Raw genomic sequence first — 25423 nt, forward strand, 5'->3', positions numbered from 1 at the left:
CGTCCTGTATTTCACCATCTGAGCCACTGGTGGCCCAGATGGTGATATCATCAGCATAAAGCGCATGCCTAATTCACGGTATGGCATCTAGTAGTGCAGGTAGTCTGCTCATAGCTATGTTAAATAGCACGGGGGAAAGCACTGACCCTTGTGGCGTGCCTTTTCCCGCAAGAGGGAAAGAGTCCGAACGTATATTTCCGATGCCTATAGTCGCAGTGCGATCTTTAAGAAACGCCCGGACGTAATTGTATAGTCGTCGGCCACACTTTGTTGCCGCTAGATTGGTGAGTATGAGGTCATGAGCTACGTTATCAAACGCGCCTTTCAGGTCTAACGCAAGGATGGCTTTGCTTTGTTGAGTGCTGATATGGTCGATTAGCTCTTCCTTAATTTGCAGTAGTACGTCTTGAGTGGATAGCCCCGGTCGAAAACCGAACATTGTGTGCGGCAATAAGGCTTGCTCTTCTAGGTACGGCTGAAGTCTTGCCAGGACGACGTTTTCAAATAACTTCCTATGCATGATGTGAGCGAGATGGGTCTCAGTTGGTTTAGAGAGGGCTGCTTTCCTGATTTTGGCATCATTGTAATATCGGCGTGCCGCCATTCTTGCGGCAGCGTCCCCTCTAGCCAGTGGTACTGAAAATAATCTAAGTTCTTTTATCAATCTGTCGTCGAGGTTTTTTAAAAGCCGGTACTGTATTCCGTCTGCTCCAGGGGCGGTGTTGCGTACTATTCGATGCAGTGCCGCTCTAACTTTATGTGGTGTGATTTCTTTGTCTAATTCCGAAGGCTCCGCATGCGGATAATCTATGTAAGTTGGTTTGGGGCCTGTACCTATGTAAGTGTCTTTTAGCTGTTGTATTATGGCCGCATCAGTCCCAGGTGTCTGTCTCAAGATTTTTTGAAGGGTTTTGCTGCTCGTTGCTTTGGATTGATTGGGGTCGATGAGATTTCTAAGCAGTACCCACGTTTTGGCGGTGCCCAAGGTACCCTGCATTTGATTACATAGGTTCTTCCAATTGTTTCGCGTTAGTTCGGTTGCGTAACTTTCCACCTGGGCTGTTAAGGCGGATATCCGCTGCCTGAGCTTGCGATTGTGCTTTTGCTTTTTCCACCTTTTTTGCAGGCAATGTCGAGCCTCCCAAAGGTGTAATAGGTGCCTGTCGACATCGGGATGTTCTGGTGACGTGTCGATGATTTTCGTTGTCGCACGGAAGTCTGTCTGAATTTGTCGGATCCATTCCTGCAGAGTTTCTGGTTTCAAGCTGCCTTCGTAGGTTTCGTTGGTGCTTTCTTGCTTGCGCCGCTGTCGGAACTTGTCCCAATCCGTCATTCGTATTTTACGTTCTTTAATTTTTGTTCGCGGTGTTATTAGATGCGTTTCTATTATATTGTGGTCACTACCGAGGGTCTCATCGAGGTTGTGCCATCCCTGGTACCTGATGTCTTTGATCAGCGTAAGGTCGGGGCAGGTGTCTCGACTGACACTGTTGCCTATTCTCGTTGGGTGGGCTGCGTCTGTAAGTATGGTCAAGCCTAGTTGTGCTATCGTCAGTGCTAGCCGTCGACCCTTTGGATTAGCGGTCTTGTAACCCCACGTTGGGTGTGCTGCGTTGAAGTCCCCTACAATAAGCAATCGTTGCTTTGATTCCTTTAGTGCGTGTTTGAAGAGCCCATCGAAACAGTCTGCCCGCTCTTTAGGGGCACTATAGATGTTGAGGACAAAGAAGCTAGGCTCTTTCCTGTCTACGGGAATGATTTCGATGAGCACGTGCGGTATGCGTTCGGAGCTGAGGGTGTGGTCGATTGCGGTTAACCTCTTTGACACTAATGTCGCTGTTTTAATCGGACCATTGTGGTGTTCTTTGTACGCAAAAGTATTGTATCCAGTCAGTTTAGGTTCAATGTATGTTTCTTGTAGTGCCAATATGTCTGGTGTGTGTGTCTGTGCGTGTATGAACTGCGTTAGATTTCCGCGTTTCCGGCGGAAACTGCGGCAGTTCCATTGCCAAATTTCGATGCGTTGTGTTTGCGCGACATTTTGTTGTCTAGCCATTTTTTATTGTAAGCTGGCCTGAGATGAAGGGCGTGCGTAAGGATGCGCCCGGATATCTTCTCTTGCCTCGAGCGGACTAACACGGGTGCGGTTGGGGGTGGCGTTGTGGACGACCGTCTGAGTAACTTCGTCGCGAATTTGGTGTCTAAATTCTTGGGTTAGCTCAATGAACATCTGTTGCAGGGTGGTTTTGATTTCTTCTTTTATTTCCAGCCTATCTTGCGATAAACTCTCCTTGAGTTCCTGTCTGTCCCGTTGCATTTCGTTGCTCAGGCGCTCTCTATCTTGTTGAAACTCGTGTTTTAACTGGTGTAATTCCTGTCGAAGAGTGATTGCCATTTCGTTTACTAATGTTCGCATCTCTTGCCTAAGCGTTCGGGCTATGTCATTGATCATTTCCTGCACCTGGGCGTTGGTAGTGAAGTTATTTGTGAGAGGCACCTGCCCTGTATGAGTATTGTGTGTGCATGTTGTAAGGGGTGGAAAATTAGTGGCAGTGGGAGAAGGTAAGGGGGAAGGATTTGAAAGCCGCTCAGCCCAGCTCACCTTCGGCGGATTCGTACCAGGGCCCTTCGTGAGCGCTTTCCTCTCGCTCTTCTCCAGCATGTCGATGGTTGACCGTGATTCCGCCCCTTGCTCGTTTGTAGCTGCTTCATGCCGTTCATGTCGGGGTGTCTTTGTACGTGGTAGGCTTTGTGATCTGGATGCGGATGCGTCCCTGGATTTATCTCGTTTCTTTGAGTCCGTTGATCTTCGGGGTGATCGGCCTCTGTCTACGTTCGTCTCCGTGGAAGCTGGCGGCGATTTTGACCCGGGAGTTTTTGGTTGATTGGTGCTAGTCCCAGGGTTGGTGGTGGTGGGAACGTTGTTGGCGTCACTGGTGTAGCCGGCGTTACGTAAGAAATGTGATTTGTTGAAGGGCTTGCGCTGCCTGGCTGGACAGCTTGGGTCCGTAACTGGGTGATCGCCTTCACACAGCACACACTTCGGTTGACATTGGTGGTCCTCCGATGGGTTTTCGTGTCCGCAGTTTTTGCGCCGGGCACTCTCCGGCGTGGGACAGATGTCCGCCCTGTGCCCGGTTTTCAGGCATATGCTGCATACCTGAGACAGCGGTCGGTAGGGTCGGCATAGGAGCTCTCCACCATAATAATAAATTGTTCTTGGGACTTCCAGCCCGTCGAAGGTGATGAGAGCAGCCGTCGACTTTCCGAGCATGCGTGCGAAGAGAATCGGTGCTTGCGGGGAGCGTAGATTAGCCATTAATTCGTCCGGGTGAGTTTCACTGTCGATCCCAGTGGCAACTCCCTTGCAGGACATGTCGGGGGCTGCCACGTATGCGTATACTTGGTACTCCTTCCCACCAAGTTGAAGGGTAGTGATCCGTCTGATGCGTTCCGCCAGCTCCTCCTTTGGCGTGCTTGCCACTGCCAGGTTCTGTTCGTTGCGGATTCTCAGTGTGAGTGCGTCAGATTCGGTTGCAGTAATGTGGGCAGCCTGACGCACCGCTCGGGCGACGCGATGCGATTGCCATTTGCTGAAGTCGAGGCCGTCTCGTGGACGGAAGACGATCTTGTAGTCAGACGGGAAGTGGTGGGAGTCGTGGTTTTCGTTCGTGTGCCTGGTTGGGAGCGCGGTCTGGTTTGGATTCTCCCGTCGTAGTTGTTGGATGGCTGGCATCGCGTCGGCGTTTACGGGCAACCGTAAACCAGTCTCCCCCATTGCCGTCAGTATCGTTGCTTTCACCTTCGATTGCGGCGTTGATTTCCATTCTTTCGGAGGTTTGGGTGTTTTCAGGGTCTGCGTCGACCAGGGCGGTTTTGATGGAGTCCATTTTGGCCTTGCCAAGGATTATCTCTCAACAGATATCTCTCGGCTACAACGGGCGGCCAGCCGCCGACGCTGTGATCGCTCCCGTTCGGTTAGGCTTGGCCGGGCAGCCGTCACCTTGGATCTTCAAGAGGCGATAATTTGACGTAAAATCGACGCACGGATGTTTTTTGAGTATCGCTGTGATCGCGTTGTGTGAAGCGCTTTTTAGGTTTCTTCGGTTTCGCAAGGCTATTGACACGTATACATGTTTATCTTTCATCGGTGGCCGCTTTCCACCGGCTAACAAATGTTAAACGTTATCGCTCGGCGCAGGACGCGCCTGTATCGGAAGTTTCTAGAACGTTATCGATGCTTCTTTCCATTGCCTGTTTTCACCGACGCTTCTGTTATCTGATTGCATGACTGACGCGAATTGTCTAGAACTTTCTGGAAGACACGCGGGCATCAGGGATTAATCTAGAACCTTCGATGACTCAGGTATAAAAGCCGACGCGTTTCGCCGCTGATCAGATTTTCGACGATCGCCGACTGTGTTCGCCGCTATCGTTGTACTTTGAGTGTACCTTGATTTCGTGGCCACAGGTTCGCCCAATAAACAACCAGTTTCGTCGTACACAGTTTTACGACTGTTTTCTTCAGCGTCACTACTACGTGACACTATACTAACGCCAGTAAATATTGATTCAGTAATCCTATCGCCTAAAGAATTATCAGAATCATTGGGAAAAATTGCAAGAGGACTAGAAAACCGTTTTACAGCTCAGCTACAATTGCACTTTGTCAAGATTGCATCCGAGGACAGTTTTATAAATGTGGCGATTGAAGAGCTTTCGCACGTTGTAAGACTGCTACCTGCCTCAGCTCCAGGTCCAGATGGCATAACAACGAGCATGCTAAAAATATTATTCGACGTATCTCCACAGGACCTACTTAATATCATCAACTACTCCCTAAAGAACAGTTGGATTCCTCCAGATTGGAGGCTTGCTAAAATTCTCCCCCTACTTAAGAAACAAGGAGTGGGATTGCATATGGACAACATAAGGCCCATTGCATTAACATCTAACATTATGAAACTAATAGAAATAGTGTTATACATCCGTATAATGAGGTTTTTAACTACTAACACATTACTGAGCTCATGTCAGATCGGATTTAGATCGGGATGCTCGATTTGGTGTGCACAAGTTGATTTGGAGGGACGTATTAAGCTTGCTCGTCACAGGCGACAGTTTGCAGCGCTAGTGGCTCTTGATATAGCTAAGGCATACGACAGTGTAGAGCATATCATTCTCCTCAATATCCTAAAGAACATGAATTTTCCTCCATATATAACAAATTGAATTTATGAATTCCGGAGATGTAGAAAATTCTATTGCTCACAAGGCGGTGTTTCGACGTCAACATATAACCAGTCCAGGGGAGTTACACAGGGTTCCGTTCTTTCTCCCATTTTGTTTAATATTCTGATGAGCTCAGTTCCACTGTGTGATGTACAAGTGATGACGTCGCATTCTTGCGTCAGCGAGTGACATTCACTCTCTACAAAGAATATTACAATCATATCTAGCAATACTTGAAGGTTGGCTGGATGATATTCGTATGACGTTAAATGTTAGCAAGAGTGCCTTGCTTGTATTTCCCTTAAATATACCGCTTAATGTCTCCCTTCAATACCGTCAAGAAATAATCTCTCAGCGCGACTTTATTAAGTATCTAGGCGTTATATACGATCAAAAACTTAGTTGGCGCAACCACATCGAACATGTTACGTCAAAGGTAGCGCGCGCTGTTGGCATGATTCGAAAACTCGGTCACCGCCGCTCTGGCCTACGCAAAGACACTCTCATTATGATTTATTGTGTGTAATGTCGACCCATATTGGAATTTGGGTGTGTTTTATTATCTGGTGGTCTAGCATACAAGATCAACCCCCTCGTTCTTCTAGAGCGAGAGGCCATCCATTTGTCTTGGATTGCCAAAATTTGTTGCTAATAATGTATTATATCAAGATGCCCGATTACCCACACTCGTTATCTGATTCCGCATCCTTACAGTAAAAACCTACTTAAACATTTACGCATCTTCATTGAGACGATCGCAGTATGTATTTATTACGGAAAGATCTGTCTTCTTTGAAGAAACATGGTCCCGTCTATACAATCCGCAAGTGCTTTTTGTGCAAACTCAACTAGAACCATTAAAGGTTCAGATACGCGAGATCATTCCCCTAAAAAAACCCGTAAATGCTATCAGAATTGAATTTATTGACATATTTTCTTCCAATGCTAAACTCCTGCCAACTAAATATCTAAGCGGATTACTTCAAGATCATTTAGCGCAAATGAAAATCAATGCTGTAATAGCGACGGATGCATCAGTGTGTGACGAGAAAGCGGGTATAGGTATTTTTTCTGAGGCGCTAGCCTGGTCTTATTCAATGCGACTGCTTGATTTCACATCTATATTTCAGGCAGAATTATTAGCAATTATATCAGCTCTTCGTAAACTTCCTAGAAATTCTTCGACAGCTGTAATAGTAACTGATTCGTTGTCAGTTTGCACAGCACTCACCTCATCCTCAGACAATACAGTTTTGAACGAACTAGAAAGATTAATCCCTTCGACCTTACGTCTGGTGCGTTTAATATGGGTACCAGGTCACCATGGTTTGTTCTTAAATGAAATGGCCGACGCACTCGCACGTACATCCCTACAGGGACCAGTCATGCATGTTCTGCCGACTTCTGCTTATATCACCGCGGCTAGGTTTAGAAAACTATGTCTCTTAAATTACTCTGCAAAACAGACATTCCAAATCACAGACCTAAAGCATTTGCTTTACCCTTGGGATAATCATTGGTGTCCCACACGTAAACTGGAAATCTCAATTACAAAATTACGATGCCGTATTCCACCCCAAAATTTTTATCTACACAGGTCTGGTCTGGCGATGTCCCCTCTATGTCATTTCTGCAATGAACCTGAAACCATTGATCATTATTTATTAAACTGCCGCCGATTCGCAATCCAGAGAAAGAAATACTTCGAAATTCCGTTCCGAAAATTAGGCATCGCTATAAACACTGAAAATATTCTATCTTTCGGGGCATATACACTGGGTTTTAGCCACAGGCACGTATGCAGGACCGTATGCGAGTTTCTCGGTGAAACAAGGAGAATACCAAGTTAATTTACTGATATCTTGTTTATTATTATTTTACAAAATTCCAATTTACGTTAATTTACTGATTTATTATTTATTAATTTCGAAAATTCCAGTTAAACTGATTGAAATTTATTACCTTCTACCTTGATCTCCTTCCAAAAAGCACACTAATTCCCTATAACATAAAATAAAATACGGCTAACATCAATTAGTTTAATTGCATAATTTCAACCCATCTGTTTAACCACCGCCTTCTTGGCCAATCCCCCGTGGTGGGTATGCGCCATGGCATATGAAGCAAGCAAGCAAGGTGTCCTTGTTGGTGCTGCTCCGCGTCCTCGATGATCCCACGTCGTTACACTGGTGGAGGTGCTGGGTAGTCTCCATCCTTCATGCTTGGCACCCCTTCGCGGAGCCATCGATCGAGCCCGGAATCGCCATTGCGCATCGAAACACCGGTCCACCGGTTTAGTCGCCGCCTACTAGGCCTAGCGCCTGAGTCCGGTCCCCTGCAAGAAACCTGGAGAAATTGTTTGCCTCCTGCAACTACCACGGCCACCGCTGCTCCAACGCAAGTAACCCTGCAGAACCCTATGGTTCCGGAGAGCTTTCATGGTGATGCTTTGAAGACGTCCAAGATTGGCTAGACCAGTTCGAGTGCGTCGACAAGTACAACCATATGACCAGCTAGGCGGACAAGCTCTCGAGCGCCTATTTTTATCTGAAGGACAATGCTCGTACGTGGTACGTCAACCGGGAGAGAAGCTTTGCCACCTGGGACGACTTCTGCACACAGCTCCTGGATACTTTTACAAGCATCGACAGGAGGGAAAATGCGCAGCGGCTCCTTGAAATCCGCATTCAAAAACCCAATGAGAGCGTTGCTATGTTTTCAGAAGACATGGCCCGTCTTTTCCGTAGGGCAGACACTGACATGCCAGAGGAGCGAAAACGGCGATATCTCTTGCGGGGAGTGAAAGAACAATTGTTTGTCGGCCTTGTGAGAAATCCACCAAAAACAGTGGCGGAGTTCACAAAAGAGGCCACAGCCATTGAACGGGCCCAACAGCAACGATACCGCCAGCATGACACGCGTAACTCGGCGGCGAACACTTCCGTACTTGCTGCAAGTAACGACAAGCCTCTGCGTGAAGTTATCCGAGAGGTTGTGCCAGAAGAGCTTTGGAAGCTCGGATTTGTTAGTACGGGTACGGAACCGGCGCCAGCGGTATCTTTTGTAGCTGATGTGGTCCGGGAAGAAGTCCGGCAAGCTTTTTCATCGCCAGACTGTGGTAACGCGTCGCGGCGCCTTACGTATGCGGAGGATGTTCACCGTCCAGTCAACGTAACTTGTCCGCCGTTGGCACCCACAAGGAGACCATCACCTACGCTACAGAGTCGATATAGTCACCCCCGTCGACTCTATGGACCTCGCCGATCACTCCGCCACAAACAATGCCGTATCTTCGACACACACACGCCAATCCTTGGCTCCATGGAGAGTTGCCCCCGAACTATCAGCGTCGGAAAACCGATTTGTGGCGCACCGTCGACCGCCGACCAGTGTGCTACCATTGTGGCGAAGCTGGACACGTCTATCGAGTTTGCCACAAATGGAATAACTACCACGCCGCCTAATATCTAAGCTTTCCTGCCCACTACGCCTATTCTCCGTATGACGGAGAATAGTACCAGGGCTGTTTCTCATCTGCGTCAAGAGTTGGTCAAACGCCACTTACCAAGCATCGCATCATTACTGATGTCGACGCCTGACCTATTCGACAAAACCCTTATCGCGTGGCCCCAAAGGAACGCGAGGCAATCCAAAGACAAGTGAAGACGATGCTGGAAGATGGCGTTATTGGACCATCTAATAGTCCTTGGGCGTCACCTGTAGTTTTAGTGAAAAACAAGGATGGTAGCCTGCGCTTCTGCGTCGACTATCGGAAGCTCAATCAGGTCACAATGAAGGACGTTTATCCACTGCCACGTATTGATGATTCCTTGGACAGGTTGCGAAACGTGTGCTACTTTTTCTCAATGGGCATGAAAAGCGGTTATTGGCAGATTCAAGTGGATGAGAGAGACCGTGGGAAAACCGCCTTTGTGACGCCTGACGGACTTTACGAATTTCAGGTACTCCCCTTCGGTTTGTGTTCAGCGCCAGCAACATTTCAGCGTCTAATGGACACTGTGCTCTCTGGACTCAAATAGCAAACATGCCTGGTGTACCTGGATGATGTGATTGTCTTTTCAGCAACGTTCGATGAACACTTACGAATGCCGAAAACTGTTTTTGAAGCAATACGATCTGCCGGTCTCACGTTGAAGCCTGAAAAGTGCCATTTTGGTTTTCAAGAGCTCCAGTTCCTCGGTCACGTAGTCAGTAACCAAGGAGTCCGACCTGATCCGGATAAAATTGCTGCCGTCGCTAATTTCCCGACCCCATATGACAAAAAGGCCGAGCGACGTTTTCTGGGACTATGTGCGTATAACCGGCGATTTATTGCGAATTTCTCGCGCATCGCGTGCCCTTTAACACAGATCACCAGAGAAGTTAGCCCTTTCACTTGGGGCGAAGACCCGCAGCGGGCATTTCACGAGCTCCGGCAACGCATGCAAGCGCCTCCCGTGCTTGCACACTTCGATGAAGACGCCCCGACGATATTGCATACAGACGCTAGTAATGTCGGTCTAGGGGCGGTGCTCGTACAATGGCAGGACGACAGCGAAAAGGTGATCGCTTACGCCAGTAGGACACTGTCCCGAGCGGAGGCTAACTACTCCACCACTGAAAAAGAATGCGTCGCAATGGTATGGGAAGTTCTGAAATTTCGTCCGTATTTGAACGGTCGGTCTTTCACCGTTATTAGCGATCACCATTCGCTCTGCTGGCTCATTAATTTGAAAGATCCTTCCGGGCGGCTCGCACGTTACTGTCGCATACAAGTCAGGAAAACGGCACGCAGACGCCGACTTCCTTTCTCGGTCTCCTGTTGAGGCGGCAGCACAAGACGACGACGACGACACGGTCTTTCTGGGAGTCGTGGACACCGCCGATCTTTCACGCCAGCAACGGGATGACGTTGAATTGCGGCCACTGATTGATTACCTGGATGGACGAACCAACAGCGTGCCGAGGCTATTTTTAAGAGGGCTGGCGTCATACTGCTTGCGCCGCAACGTACTCTACAAAAGAACTTCTTCCCTAGCGGCAGCAACTACTTACTCGTTGTTCCCTCATCGCTTCGACGTGAAATCTTACACGCCGGCCACAACGATCCGACCGCTGGGCACTTGGGCTACACTCGCACATTGGCACGAATCAGGCAGAATTGCTACTTGCCGAAACTTGCTGTGGTCGTTAAACATTATGTTCAGACATGTCTGGATTGCCAGCGCCGCAAACCGCCTTCCGTCAAGCGAGCTGGCGTTCTGCATCCTGTTCAAGTACCTGCCACACCATTTGCACAAGTAGGCATGGATTTTCTGGGCCCCTTCCCAACGTCTATTGCCGGCAGTAGGTGGATAATCGTCACCACGGATTATCTCACTATATATGCCGAGACAGGTGCTCTGCGACGGGGAACAGCAGATGAAGCGGCGCAATTTTTTCTTGAATCCATCGTTTTAAGACGTGGCGCTCCCGCAGTAGTCATCACGGACAGAGGTACGGCGTTCATGGCCAAGTTTTTGGACATCGTTCTGCGTTTAAGTGGTACCGCCCACCGAAAGAGCACGGCCTATCACCCTCAAACAAACGGGCTGACGGAGCGACTCAACAGGACACTCGCTGACATGATAAACATGTACGTCGATGTAGAGCACAAGAACTGGGACGCGGTTTTACCGTATGTCACCTTAGCGTACAATACGGATCGTCAAGAGACCACTAGCAAGACACCCTTCAGCCTCGTGTACGGCCGTGAGGTTACGACAACCTTAGACGCAATGCTCCCTCATGAATTTGATGACAACGAGACGGGTGTTGAAGACATCACACAGGGAGCAGAAGCAGCTAGGCAGCTTGCACGTTGGCGAATCCACGAACAACGGGACTGTGACGCCAGACGCCACAATCTTCGGCACAAATCCTTAACATACAACATCGGCGACAAAGTGTGGGTCTGGAGACCTATTCGCCGGCATGGGCTCTCTGAAAAGCTCCTGCGCAGATACTTCGGGCCCTACATAGTTTTCCGACGCATCAGTGACGTCACCTACTAAGTCGTTCCGGAGGGCTCTCGCTGTTCAAAGCGCCGACGGCATTTACCCGAGGTCGTTCACGTGCTTCGTATGATGCCGTACTATGAAGACTGACAAGACTGTGGAGTTTTTTTTTTCTTTATCGCAGTTTGCCATGCCTTTGTCATCGGGACGATGATTTTTTTTCTACGGGGGGAGCCAATGGAACAACTATATTGCCGCGGGTATGTGCCAGTGGGGACGAGGTTGAAGCAGCGCGAGCTTTTAGGTTAAGCGTAGAGACGAAGAAGACGTTGTTGGTTTTTTCTTTGCGACTGATAAAGTGTCTTTGTTGGTGCTGCTCCGCGTCCTCGTCAATCCCACGTCGTTACAATATGCGTACTTACCATTATTATACGTCTTGCTGGATGCTCATTGCCTGTGGATTTTATTTGCCCTTATTGCCAACAAATGCTACTGATGCTACGGGGTTGAGAACAGGTCATGCTTCTTAAACAACGTATTTTGTTTCTCGATACTTCGTGAGCTTCTAACATGATCAGCATCAATATGATTTCTGTATGAGCCTCTTACATGGCGTGTTGAAATGTGCATCAATTCAACAGAAGAACCCACAACCAATTTTAGGCACGCTGTAAATACTAATAATGGCATATTTTTCCAGGATGTCTTTTTTCTTTGTTGTATTACACGAGGTGAACTAATCGTGTTTAAAATGCTTATTTTGTTTAACCAGAGCAGGTTTCTCGATTACATATTCGATCATCACTGCACATGCTATGATCTCGCGAATACTCTGTTTTGATGTTAGTTTACTTGCTGTCTTTGACCAAATCCGGTGACCGAGAAGGTAGGTATGCTTTTGGCGTGGGCATTCTTTGTTCTTTGTAACTTGACGCACTTTCCGAGGGTTGTGTATGTACATATGTCTCCATCTATGTCTCCATCTAACCGTTTTACTTCCTACATAGGTAATCCGTGGGCGAACAGGTAGCGCATCGGCTACCGTGCCGGACGATGGTTTCAGGGTTTGAGGGTACCGTGCTGGACGAGGGGACGAGGGTTTGAAGCCAGCCATAGGACCAACTTGGGTCACTGAGTTTATAGCAATGTGTACATACGTTCAGCTCTTCGACGAACCTCTTTCTCGCCGTGATCGGTCACTGTAGATGTGGGACTGGGTAGGTACCGCTGGTCGAATGAATCTTGAGCACTCGGTATCTGCCGCTCGCTCTGTGCTGGTCTTCAAGAAATAGCTTTGATGCCAACTTGGGGGACTAGTGAGTTAGTGCCAGTAGGTGTGTGCCGCTCTACAATAAACGAATTCGACTCCAACTTGGTAACTAGGTTTGTGCCACTCTGCAATGACGAAAAAGACAGCTTAAATGCTACCGATGCTGAGAGGAATGGAACCGACGTCACAAGAGTTCCTCCATGACAGCATCTCAACGCGTTAGCAGGCTGCGCCGCAAATGCACCGGGTATGTGCCGCTGTCAATGAACGTCTTTCACGCCAACGCTTTCGCGAGCTGCGCTGTGAATGCGTCGTGTATGTACCGCTCTTTATTGAAACCCTCGCCAAATTGGGTCGTTGACTGCGTGTGCGGAACAATTCTTGAGGTTTTTGCAGGCACCGGCGCGCCATGCTTCTAGTCTTGGAGGCCACGCGCGGACTTCTTGGTTGCGCCGATAGATGGCGCAACGTTCCAAGAAGGAAGCGCGAGAGTCCGGTTGCAGCATGACGTGTTTATCAGGCACGCCGTGCATTTCGGAGGCAATGCGCAGGCTTCTTGGCGACGACGCTAGATGGCGCTGAGAGTTCTTGGAAAAGCGCGAAAGAGATATCCCGCTGCATGTACGCGCCTGATACGCAAGTTGGTTCGAAGGGGGAAATAACTTGTGTGGCTATACTGATTCAATACTAAACTCGTACCTGTCGACAGTCGTCGTGGGATGGGTACCGCAGAACTTTTTAAATGCTACTAAGCACGACGTCTCAAGTTTAAATCACGGCTGCGAAGGTGACATTCCAACGAATACGGAATGCAGATATATCTATGCACAGCTGCCAGCAATATGAAAGGGAACGGCGGATTTTTTAACGACAGTAACTCGTGATGTGCAGGTTCAAATTTAGGAACCTGATGCATAAGAATTTGTTTTCATTTTGAGCACTTAGTGCCAGTGAACACTTCTATGAAGGGCATGCGTGTTTAGTCTCCTACAGGCGCATAAAAAACATTTGGTGCTCCCTTTCAAATTGGTGACGACTCTAAACACATTTAGCATCACGTCAAAATTCATCCTGCACTCTGTAAGACACTTTCCGCTACCACACAAGTCACTTAATCGAGAAGATGCCATCGTGTGGCGACAGCTACAGACCAATTCATTCCCGTGTCTCTTTTGCCTTCATCTCTTCTACCCCGCACAATATCCCTCATACTGTCCCTGCTGTGGAGCGAAGCCCACAGTATATCAATGCACCTGGGAGTACTCACATCCTCTGGCTACTCCCCTATTCCTTCACCTTCACCTTCCTCCTGGTAGACTGCGCTGACCAGCTCAGACCCGCAAGAGCAGCGACGGCTGATCCAGCGGGCACGCGCGGTGGCGCGAGCCAATGGGGCCCTGAATTAAGGGCTCCACCTTACGAGGAAGTCGCCCCACCTGATGAACAATAAATTTTTTCTCTCTCTCTGTAAGATCTCTCCTCACATTGCGTAAGTGGTGTTTCTTTGGGACATTGATCCGCACGCAATATTCTTTCAGTGTTACTTTCAGTTCGTGTGCACCGAAAACTTTGTTTCATTGAAATTTCGACGCCAAGTAGAACTTGTGTTTCATTTTAGGCTACCGCACGACAATACACAGCCGCCTTACTACTCGCGCGTTCTGGCACTTTTTCTCGCCAAAATCTCCAATTGTTTCGCCGAGGTCCTTTCACAAATTTTTTCTCAGACAGAAGGCCCGCACGCTCAACACATTACGGGCACGCAAGAGCAAATTATCCTGATTCACTCGAGATCAGCGAGAACAACGCACTGCACATATCGCGGTGGCTGAATTGATCTGGCGTTCTGATTCTGAGCAGGAGGTCTCAGGTTCGCTGCCCGCCGACCACTGCAGCACTTTTCATTGCGATAGCGATTATATGGACACTCCAGGCACATTTACACCGTCGGCGTCGCCGCCTTGAGGTTCCGAATAAAGTCCACCGGCGATAAGATCGTTGCCGCGCGCCACATGTTCTATGTCCGAGTGAAAGCGTACGATGGTGAGCCGGTGATCGCCGCTCAATCTCGCGCAGGCAACGGCGGAAAGCGGGAAGGAAGCATCCCAGCTTCCAGTCGCGCGCGACGCTCTGGAGGGAGGGTAGGGAGGTGGGAGGGGGGGGGGCGTCTACCCTGCGCCGCCGGCCGCAAGGCTCCGGGGGCACGGTAGGGGGGGGGGGAGGCCACGTACTACGCTGCGCGCTCCTGTTAGGGCGGCTGTATCTTGAAAGCCATTTGCGGCGGGGGCAGAGTCCTTGCTCCCTGCGCTGTGTATTCGCGGCTTAGTGCGCGTTGATGCGAGCGGCGGGACGAAGGTCAATTCGCTCGCTGCTGTGGCCCCGCTTACTCACTACAACGCTTTGACAGCGAGTTTCCGCGGTCATCGAGTGAGATGCATTCATGTGTGCCGGTGCGCGCGTGACACCATGCTTGTTAATTCAGTGAGTAAGCGAATGTTTACAAGTTTATACAATCGATAAAACTACTATCCTTCCTTCGTATGGCTGTCTACTCATTTTCTATCGCAATCGATGCATTGTTTTTCGGGCGATAGTGCGACGCTTTATTGCATCGCTCATCGCACGGTGCATTAACCTTTTCTCAAGTGTCTTTGTCAACCTCCAAGTTTCAACACGATATGTTGGTACCGGTATAATGTAATGATTTTATACTTTTATTTTCAAGAATAGCAGTAAGCTGCCGGTCATAATTTGGGAATGCCATCTGTGAGCCCACCGCTTCGAATTGTAGCAAAACAAACGGAAATGCGCAGCACGGGTTATCTGGGATTTCGTCTTGACGAGCTCGTTGCCCACTGCTGCAGGACCTTGAGTTGTGGCCGTCAACAGCCCACACGGAGCAGGATCTTTGCCGCAAATAGAATAATCACGTCACTGGCACTCCTAACCACCGCACAGCTCGGGGAGCGGCGAAAACCACCGGTGCCACATTAGCTGTCGCGCTTGACATTGACGAGGGTCTTCAAACCTCCTTCTGCGGTGCACTTTCCTGGAACCACCAAAGGCATTCTCGCGAGGGGCGAACGGACGGGTGTGAACACATTAACAGCTTGAGGGTGCGCCGATTAGTTAAGCCGGCGGCCTCTCCTAACGGGTGACAAACGACGCTGTTCCGCCGTCTGACTTCGGTACCGGTGCTCTGGCGTGTAGCATTGGAATGCGCGTGGTTCGTGTCGCGACAAGGGCAGTTTTAGTCGCACGATGCGGATGGATGCGCTCACACCTTTACATTTTGTGGGTGCGCCATCACGCGCGGGCCAGCGTGCGGTTCAACACAGAACAGCGCATCATCATCGCATCATTTCATTCCAGCCATAGGCACTTGTAAACTTCCCTCTGATAATCAGAATCACTTGTGAGTTATTGGCGCAGATCAACGTACTCTTGCACCGATTCTAGAAGCTGAGTGCCAATCATGAATTGTTCTGTGACCAGGCTATAGAGCGATACTTATGTCTTTTGCATAATAATCTTCAATCCTACACTTCCACTTTGTCGGCTAAGGTCCTCAATCATATGTACCAAGTCTGCTCCAGCGTTGCTAACAGTTGGTTATACATAATCTTTTTAATTGTTATGGCAGCTTTATACGACCGCGGTGGATACACACTGGCACCTGTCTCCGGACTGTATGCGTATATAGGAGCTGCATTTTAGACAAGTGCTTACTTTCGTTATTCGTATGTGCCAAATATGTCACACACTCCCTGCCTTCATGCTTACTTTCTGCAGAGCGGGAGCCTGAATATGTCCCCTGAAGCTTGTCGTTTTTGGCCATGATCATTGTGATGGCGTACCACTAGTGCTGTTGCTTAGTCGAATACTCACATTAGAGTACTTCTTCCACCTAGGCGACTCCATCATGGCCATGAAGACGTCGAACACGGTCAAGCAGCCAGCAGAGAAGAGAAGGAAGCATTCCCCGCCTGGCGCCAAGAGCGTCTCGACATTCTTCAGAGCATGGCGATGATCCGCTATCCAGTGGAAGGCGAGGAAGGAGTACACTCTCTGGAAATGACCTTCCGCCTGCACGAACCGTGTGACAGTCCTCGTCCTGCGACGATGTCCAGTTTGCGGTACTCAATCCGAGGGTCCGCGCGGTTTTCGCCGGCAAATTTCAGCATAGCATCTGAGTTGTCGACCGCTACGAGCCTCTTGCACGAAGGTGGCAGGCGTGGCAGCAGATGCTTCTTTGTAAAGCTGCATGTTTAGAACATTTTTATATCACTTGCAAGTTCCTTCATTGCACTCACTCACTAAGAGTCTAAATGGAGGCCGCAAGTCGTCGACAGATAATAAAGGCAGTAGCCGGCAGTTAAAATTTATCTCGATTTATGCGCAAGATGTAAAATTGTGAGACGTGAGCGACGGTTCAAAAGAGAAGAAGGAACACAAGGAACATCGTAAAGTAGAAATGAAACAGCGTAAGCGAAGTCAGCGTGCGTGTTTCTGAAGTTGACACTATTGTTGTTTTTTTTCACTTTTTTCCTGTCGCTTGTTGGTAATGAATGCGCCTACCAAGTGGCACTCATCACTAAAACTATTACCACACTGTTATATTCGCACAAATAACAATTGCAGCCGTAAAACGGCTGAGCATGAGCACTTCTCACTTCACCTCTCCAACTGCAACGAACAACGTTACAACTTCTACGTCTACGGACTTTGCTAAGAAATTAGGGTTCCGAAATGAAATGACTGTTCTCCTCTTCGTACTGTGCTTATAAAAGCTATTTTTCTTTGCATGCACTATTGCCTCATAAGGTCCAGAGTTGTAATAAGCTCGTTACAACACGTGTGAGGATAATGTTCCAGCTGTTATTAATGCTTCCTCGATAACGCAGAAATAAACGGCCAACGTAATTCAGCCTACCAGCCCTCACCGTACCTTCCCGAGCCACAACCGACGTCGAGGAACTGGCTTTCCTCTTTAGTTCGGGCCTCGTCCAGTGCCTTTCCCACATTGAGGTCAGTGGTATTCAGGAACGCCTGCTCGAAAGAATCCAGCAAGGCAGCGACGGCGGGGGCGAAGGGTGCAATGACTGCGTCGTACAATTCCACGCACCCCGCCACACCATACGTGTCCACAGTGTCACTGCTAGCGTGATGTCTCGGCGGCCCCGCAGTAGACATGCTGGTATAAAAAATAAGCATGACACGTCATATCACTGACGTCACCTATCTAATTGCGCTAATCAACGTTGATTTTCTTGCACTAATCGCGCTAATCAAAGTGATTTCTGGGTGCAAGAACCAGCTCTGGCCTAAGAGCGCCGAACACATGGTGTAATAAATGGACAATGATACATGAAATATTGATGTAGCGTGGCTGTAAGGGGCCCAAGATCATTTGTTCTATAAAGGTTTATTTTTCACGAACCTCGCACTTTCATCAATTAACTTAAGTCGTGCGCGAACCAACATGGGGTGACCACGTACTAGACATTTATTTAACAAATCATCCAAACTTTGCTGCGACACATGTACTAGAACCGATAAGTGATCATAGGGTGGTGCAATGTTCCTTTACATACCTGCCGAGCAAAAAAAAAAAAAAAAACGCTTAACCTTTCACTCGGCCGCGCAACGCTTGAAACAGCGAAGCGGGGTGATCGTAGCGCAGCATTTTCCGCAAGTGCGCGCGAACTTTTCATCTTATTACTCATGTTGATGAAAATTTGTCTTCGCGTGTCTCGGACTTACGGCCGTCACTGCGTGTGGCATAGCGCAGCTTGCAACACCGTCACCGCGTTCCAGGAGACCCGCTCCGTGAATGCGTCTCTCTCTCGCTCTCATAGCGCGCAAAACGTCTTCACCTCTAAGAGCACGAGCGTACGAACGTGCCAGCTGTGGACGAAGACGACGACGCTCGAACGCAATCATATGGTTCGCATAAATGCGTGCTCTGCAGGCGTGGCTGTATAGCCTGGTGGTTACGACGCTCACCTTGGGACCGGGGGTACGCGGGTGCGAATCCCGCCTTGACAAGAAAGTGTATTTTCTTCCTTGGAAGTTTCTTGCTATGCACCACATATTGCGGCTGGTTTAAACAGCTTCGCTGTTCAAATGCATTCTCAACTACGCACGCGCCGACATTGAAAGAATGATTGCTATGTTAGCCTCATTCACAGCCGACTTTGCAAACACTTTGCAAAACAGAACGGTAAATGATAACTAGCGCTTTTCCGCGATAAACTCAAAGAAGTTGGAACTGTTTATGTACGAAAAATAACCATCAGCTTAAGGCAGAATGATCCATGTTTTACCCGCGAAGTGAAGAAATGCATAAACAAGAAAAAAAAGCGTTCAGAAAAGCTGCCCGAACAAATACTCCAGATGACCGGCAAAATTACAAAACCATAGCCAGCCATACAGAAACTGCAATTCTCTAAGCTAAAGACAACTTTCTTTAATTGCACCCTTCCCAATATAATAAAAACTGATCCGAAAACGTTTTGGCAACTAGTTCACCGAAAACCAAATCACCCTGCTCCCTTACTAATTGCCGAAAACGGATGCTTAACTGAATACGGAGCGCGGAGCAGTTCCACAAGTTCTTCTCTGCAGTTATCACTAAAGGACTGCCGCTTGATAACACTCACATACTTGAACAACCATCTATTGGATTCGCTTTCTCATCCATCATGATATCGGAAAATGGTGTCACTCATGCAATTGACAGGCTTCCTCGTAAAACCAGCCCAGGTCCTGACGGTATAAGTGCAAAACTTCTAAAATTAACCTCGCACACTCTTCTGTTTTGGTATGTCTGTAGCGAAGAAGAGCCGGTTAGCCAGGTGCATCTACAGCGTAGGAAATACAACGAAGAAGTGCCGGTCAGTCAGGCGCATTTACACACGGGGCCGGCCCTGACTGCTCGCAAGGTTCTCACCAATCCCTAGATACGGGATGCCTGCCGGAAGATTATAAATCAGCATTAGTAATACCGGTATTGTAATCTGGTGACACTGCAGACCCTAATGATTATAGACCTATATCATCGACATCTATTTGTTGCAAATTACTGGAACACATGCTGTTATAGCCTATCTTAACGCATTATACCAATATAGCCTATCTTAACGGAAATAGCCTGCTCCTCAATAACCAACACGGCTTTCGTCAAAATCACTCATGTCAGACGCAACTATGTCAACTTGTAACCGATATTTTTTTATTTATTGAAAATCTTTCAGGGCCCAAAGGGACTACAGACAGGAGTGGGGGAAAAATTTCACATTTTACATTCACATTTCCCAATTCACATTTCTTTGCACAAATTTGTTTGCACAGAGGCAATTTTCATTGACTTTTCCAAAGCTTTCGACAGGGTGCCTCATAATCGGCGGAAACTGAAAGTTAGAAATCTACAGCTTGACTCTAACACGACGCGATGAATTGAGGAGTTCCTAACTATTAGATTTCAAGTAACCAGTTTAAATAACTACTTAAGTGGTTTTGTAAACGCACTCACGGCACTTCGGGAGTTCCTCAAGGATCCCTCCTTGGTCCACTGCTATTTTTAATTTACATCAACGACATCGCCACTAAGGTTACTTCACAAATACGTCTCTTCGCAGATGACGGCGTCTTGTATAATGAAATAAGCTGCCCTGCCGACATCACTGTTGCAGTCTTATTTAACAAAACTTACTTAATGTTGTGACACATGGCAGATGGAAATTAACATAGCCAAAACTAAACACGTAAAATTTGCTTGTATTGCTCGGTTTACCTCTCACCAGTATAAAATACGTGGTATTACTGTTGACTCAGCATCTTCAATCAAATAATCGTGCCATCCCTTGGATGACGAGAGAACTTTTGCAATTATCACGCCGCGTTAGACGGCTGAGACGATCAAAACGCAGTAACGACCCCGATGCCATTACTAGATTCGCATCTGCCAAAGAGGAACTAAATCTGAAAATGAATTTAGCCAATCATTTTTTCTTTCATGTCGAGCTGCCAGGATTGCTAAGAAATAATCCTCGGAAATTCTGGCGTTCCGTCATGCCTGTTACAGATTCTTCATCTTCCTTTACTATTAATGATGAAAGTGTAAATGATCCTGTGCGCATCTCCAATGCATTCAATGCACATTTCCATTCTGTCTACGCAAACGATGCTCCCATCTGCCCGGCTTTCGATAATCATTCAGTTTATTCCATTCCCGACATTTCAGCTAATGTTAATGGCATACTCAATTTGATTTTAAAGTTAGACACAAAAAAAATCTGATGGCCCTGATGGTATTCCAAACTCGTTTTTACTTCGTTATTCACAATGGACATCACGTTATCTTGGAATTATATTCAATAAGTCTCTTGAAAGCGGAATCGTTCCTTCATCTTGGAAGCTTGCAAGAGTAATACCCTTATATAAAACCGGAGACAAGACAGACCTAACAAATTACAGACCAATCTCTTTAACTTCTCACTCGTGCAAAATGCTGGAACATATTATTTACAAACACATCATCGATTTCCTTGAGTCAAATAATATTCTAACTAGGAAGGAAGGAAGAATATTCTAACTAATGTACAGCATGGCTTTAGACGTGGTTTCAGCACTATCACACAATTACCCGAATTCACCCATGACATTGCTTATCAATTAGATCTCGGTAAACATATACGCTATCTTTATAGATTTTTCTAAAGCGTTCGATTCAGTACTTCATTCTCACCTCTTGCAAAAATTAAATGCCGTACTAAAGAATTCCCGTCTGGTAGACTGGATTGCTAGTTTCCTTTCTGACCAGTCCCAATACGTGCACTTCAGTTCCGCAAGGTCATCAATTCTTAAGGTAAGTTCTGGGGTTCCTCAAGGGTCAGTCCTGGGTCCTTTATTGTTTTTAATTTATGTGAACGACCTACCAAAAATGTTTCTTCCAGCATTCGTCTTTATGCCGACGATTGCGTCTTATACGATGTGATTGATTCTGCGTCTAATCATAAGCCACTAAACGATTCCTTTGCATCCTTTGGTGCTTGGTTCGAAAAATGGAAAATGAACATTAATTAAAAACAAAACCGTTGTTTTGACCTTCACAAAAAGAGCAGCGCCAGTAATTGCGACATATTCCTTGAATGGATCATCTTTAACCAGAGTTCGACAATATAAATACCTTGGCGTAACATTTACTCACAATCTCTCATGGTCTGCACACATTGAACAAACATGTTCTAAGGCATTAAAAAAACTTGGATGTTTACGTCGTACTATGCAGAAGGCTCCAAAGGATACTAAACTCTTAATGTATAAAACACTTGTCCGCCCCATTATCGATTATGGTGCCACAGTGTGGTCACCCCATAACCAAAACAACATAATCAAACTAGAAGCAGTTCAAAAGAAAGCCGTCCGCTTCATTTTTTCGCCGGTATGACCGCTATTTTTCACCATCATCTGCCCTCCCTTCTCTGAACCTAACATTACTTTCTGTGCGTCGTGACGTGGAATCTTTAAAATTTTTGCACAACATAATTAACATGTTCTATCGTATTTCGAACACAGTTTGCTTATCTTTCGCCAAACCTTCTTCTACACGTAACTTCCATGAGCTGAATCTTTTCCCTTTCTATGCCCGTACAAATACTTTCAAGTACAGCTTCTTTCCCCGCACTATAGAAGTATGGAATTCCTTACCTGGCTGTCTTCGTTCACTCCCGATAAGCGAATTCGAAAGTGCTCTTTATGAAAAGCAGCGTGTGTAACTGCTTGAGTTACGTTTGATTTATGCTTTGTGTATGCATTTCAGTGTTTCGCTGCTTTCTGTATTGAAGAAAATAATTTTCCAGTGCTTTACGTGTTCTACTAATATTTGAATTTGCTAATGTTGTAAGATTCTTTGTTCAGTTTCACTTATTTTTTGTTCACCCCTGTATTAACCCACTCCTGCAATAGCCCTGTTATAGGGCTGCAGTATGTACAAATAAATAAATAAATAAATACTTGGGTGTTCTGTTTACTTTCAATTTACGCTAGAATACCCACATTGAACACATTACCACAAAGGCATGTAAAAAACTTGATTACCTCAAACGGCGCTTACACCTTGGGAACACAGATAGCAGACTTCACCCATACAGTTGTTTTATGAGGCCCTCTTTGGAATATGCATCCATAATTTGGCCACCCCCATCATTCTAATCTTACGAATCTACTCAAATCAGTCAAAAATAAAGCTGTGTGGTTCATCTTGTCTTCATATTCTCGCTATCACAGTGTGTACGCCTTAAAGAAATCACTGAATCTCCCTTCTCTTGACATGCGCAGGAAATTAACACGGTTGTCGTTCTTCCATAGCAGTTATCACAGGAACATTTCATTCGCCCGAGCCCATATTCTTCCCGCTCCTCAAATCTCGACATGCGCAGACCATGTTCATAAAGTAAAACCCTATTTGCCAGGACTAACGGGTATCAAAATTCGCCTCTAGTTTTATCTATTTCCGAATGGAACTCACTACCTTCAAACATTGTCTCGCTTACGCAATCATCATTATTTCAAGCAGCACTGCTAACCTTAGAGTGTATCAACCTGTCATAACGCGCATATGCTTGAATATTTACTTTAACAGAGTTTTCGTGTGCGTAGTATGGTATAATGTTTTTCCGTTTCATCTGATATGTACTTGTCATACATCTGATATGCATTTGTGATACATCTGATAAATATTTCAACCTATATTTTCGATTGTATTTTTAAACTCATGTTCTGATGGGAACTGATAGTTTCCATCGCGTTTTGACTTCGTTTGCGTCTTTCACTTGTCAGATTTCTATAAACTCAGTTTTCCGTTCCTTTTTCTTTTTGTTTCTGCTCGTCGTTTGGGTCATTTTTATTGTACATAATGACTTCGTATATTATTTACATTGTACACGTTGGACTTACGTTTACCATTTCCTCTCCCCCCCCCTCCCCTATGTAATGCCCTAACGGGCACTTAGGGTACTTAAATAAATAAACAAATAAATAAAATTCTCAATTCGTTAAAACCGTCATGACCAGGAATAGCCTATCGTAGAACATATTTGATTGAAGTTACAACGTCGTAGCTCCAAGTGTTAAATTTTTTGGTATCTTAAGGACTGGATAGGCCTTTCAAATTTCGAATTTGATCATCCGCGATGCCTGTTTTCGGTTGAGTATTTTAGCCCAGGCATTCAAGGTATCTGGAATGGAATCGGTACTCTGTCTACTGTTTCTTTTAAAACGGCTCTTTATTTCCCATTACGCTGCACTTGCTTAGCCATAGTTTCGGGAAAGCCACATTGAGAATTATTTCCATTTTTGCATTTAGGGCAAATCAAATGATAACCTCGATTCGCACGATGTTCTGCTACTCGCCGGCTGCGAGACCGTTTCTTTGTTCTCCTAGTAGAAAGCGATAGGCATTACGACACTGAGGCGCGTGTGAGACCGTGTGGCGCAGTGAAACACATCTACGCACAATTTCTATGCGACGACCCTTCATTAAGCGCTGTATACACGGCAGGCTAAATATTTCATAATAATTGAAAGAATCTACCTGGAGCCTTGGCTAACGGACGTGTGCACGAAACAAGGTAGGTGCTGCTGGTATGACTGCGACTTCTTGGGGCTTCACGGAAGCCACTGGGTGTATGCCGCTGGGGAATCCGGAGTGGCAGTGAATACTTTCAGCTGCAGAGCCAAATGTGAAACCAATTTGTGGTGCTTGCTGCCGGCACGGCAAGTGCGTGACGTCGGCAGGCGAATAGCAGGTGCTTAAAGCAGCCACATCGGACGGGAACCTTCGTACCCAGCAGATACGCAGCGCGACGGCGACCTGAAAGCGCGTCTATAATTAAGGCCCGTTTATAGTCCGACGTTATCGGCGCCAGCTCACGTTACGCCGGCTGCGCTGCGCCGGCCGAAACGCCATCTCCTCTTACGTTCTTTTTTTCCCTTCATTACTTTGCAAATTGCTTATGTATTTGTCACTTCAGCCGTAAGTTGACGTTTGTCGCATTGTGCTGTTCGGCGCAGAGAGCTTTTTTGTGTTCTTCACTTCGCGCATGATGTTCGTGGATTGCTTCACATTATGTAAGAAAGAGCAATTTGGAATGCTGCGCAGCACGTTTGCGAGAAAATCGTTTCGTGGCGCGAGAAAGTGAGTCTGCATACGCCGGTATACGTAGTCTGTATTCAATGCACGTGCGAGCAATTGCGTGAAAGAATGCAGTTATGCTTAGGATCGTTATTCGTGGCGTGCGCAGATTGCTTGAAGCCTTTGTTACGAGCGCAATTAGAACTTGCGAATTGAGAAGAATGTTTGTAGCTGTGGCTACGACGTATTCTGAATAAACACTCCTGTCTCAGTAGCGCATGCATGGCACCGAAGGTTGCTTTTTTTAGCTGCGACAATTGCACATGACGCTTTTCGCGAAAAGGCGATCTGAAGTGCGTAGGTGAAAATTTGTGCGAAGGTGGGAGAGAAGACATAACTAATACTTTTTTTTCAGGTCATGCCGACCATAGTCAAGTACTACGGGAATTACTGCTGTGTTGCGTGGTGCAGTAACAACGGCAGGACAGGGAGAGAGCGTGGTTGGCTGACAACTGCAGTGAGCAGCCTTCATTCCTTATTTGCTATGCAGCCCGAAACTACCACTTAATAAGAAAGGTTAGGCTTCAAAGGACGAGCGTTGTTTTCCTCTTTAATGCTAATGCTGTCTTCTGCAGTTTTACTGTTCTGTGGGCTTTTTCATAATATCGCCTGTTTATTCCATTTGTGAAATTTATTCTCAACATATGGCACCTGCATTGGCATGTCTTGCACTTTGCAGTGCACCCATCTTTTTGTGCTTGCGTTCATCGAACGTTGCGAAAAAAAAGT

General features: G+C 46.9%; 1 long non-coding RNA gene across 1 annotated transcript in view; it reads right to left on the bottom strand.

The window, feature by feature from the left end:
* The window catches only part of LOC119445492 (uncharacterized), a 38381-nt gene extending 13962 nt beyond the window's left edge, over positions 1-24419 (bottom strand). The window contains exons 1-3 of the long non-coding RNA XR_005190594.2: positions 24095-24419; positions 17447-17692; positions 16387-16758 (exon numbers count right to left, since the gene is read on the bottom strand). This is a non-coding gene — a long non-coding RNA (uncharacterized LOC119445492). The remainder of the gene's footprint in view (positions 1-16386; positions 16759-17446; positions 17693-24094) is intronic.
* Between the last annotated feature and the right edge of the window lie 1004 nt (positions 24420-25423).

The sequence above is a fragment of the Dermacentor silvarum genome, chromosome 3 (genome assembly GCF_013339745.2).
Source record: "Dermacentor silvarum isolate Dsil-2018 chromosome 3, BIME_Dsil_1.4, whole genome shotgun sequence".
Lineage (NCBI taxonomy): Eukaryota > Metazoa > Arthropoda > Arachnida > Ixodida > Ixodidae > Dermacentor > Dermacentor silvarum.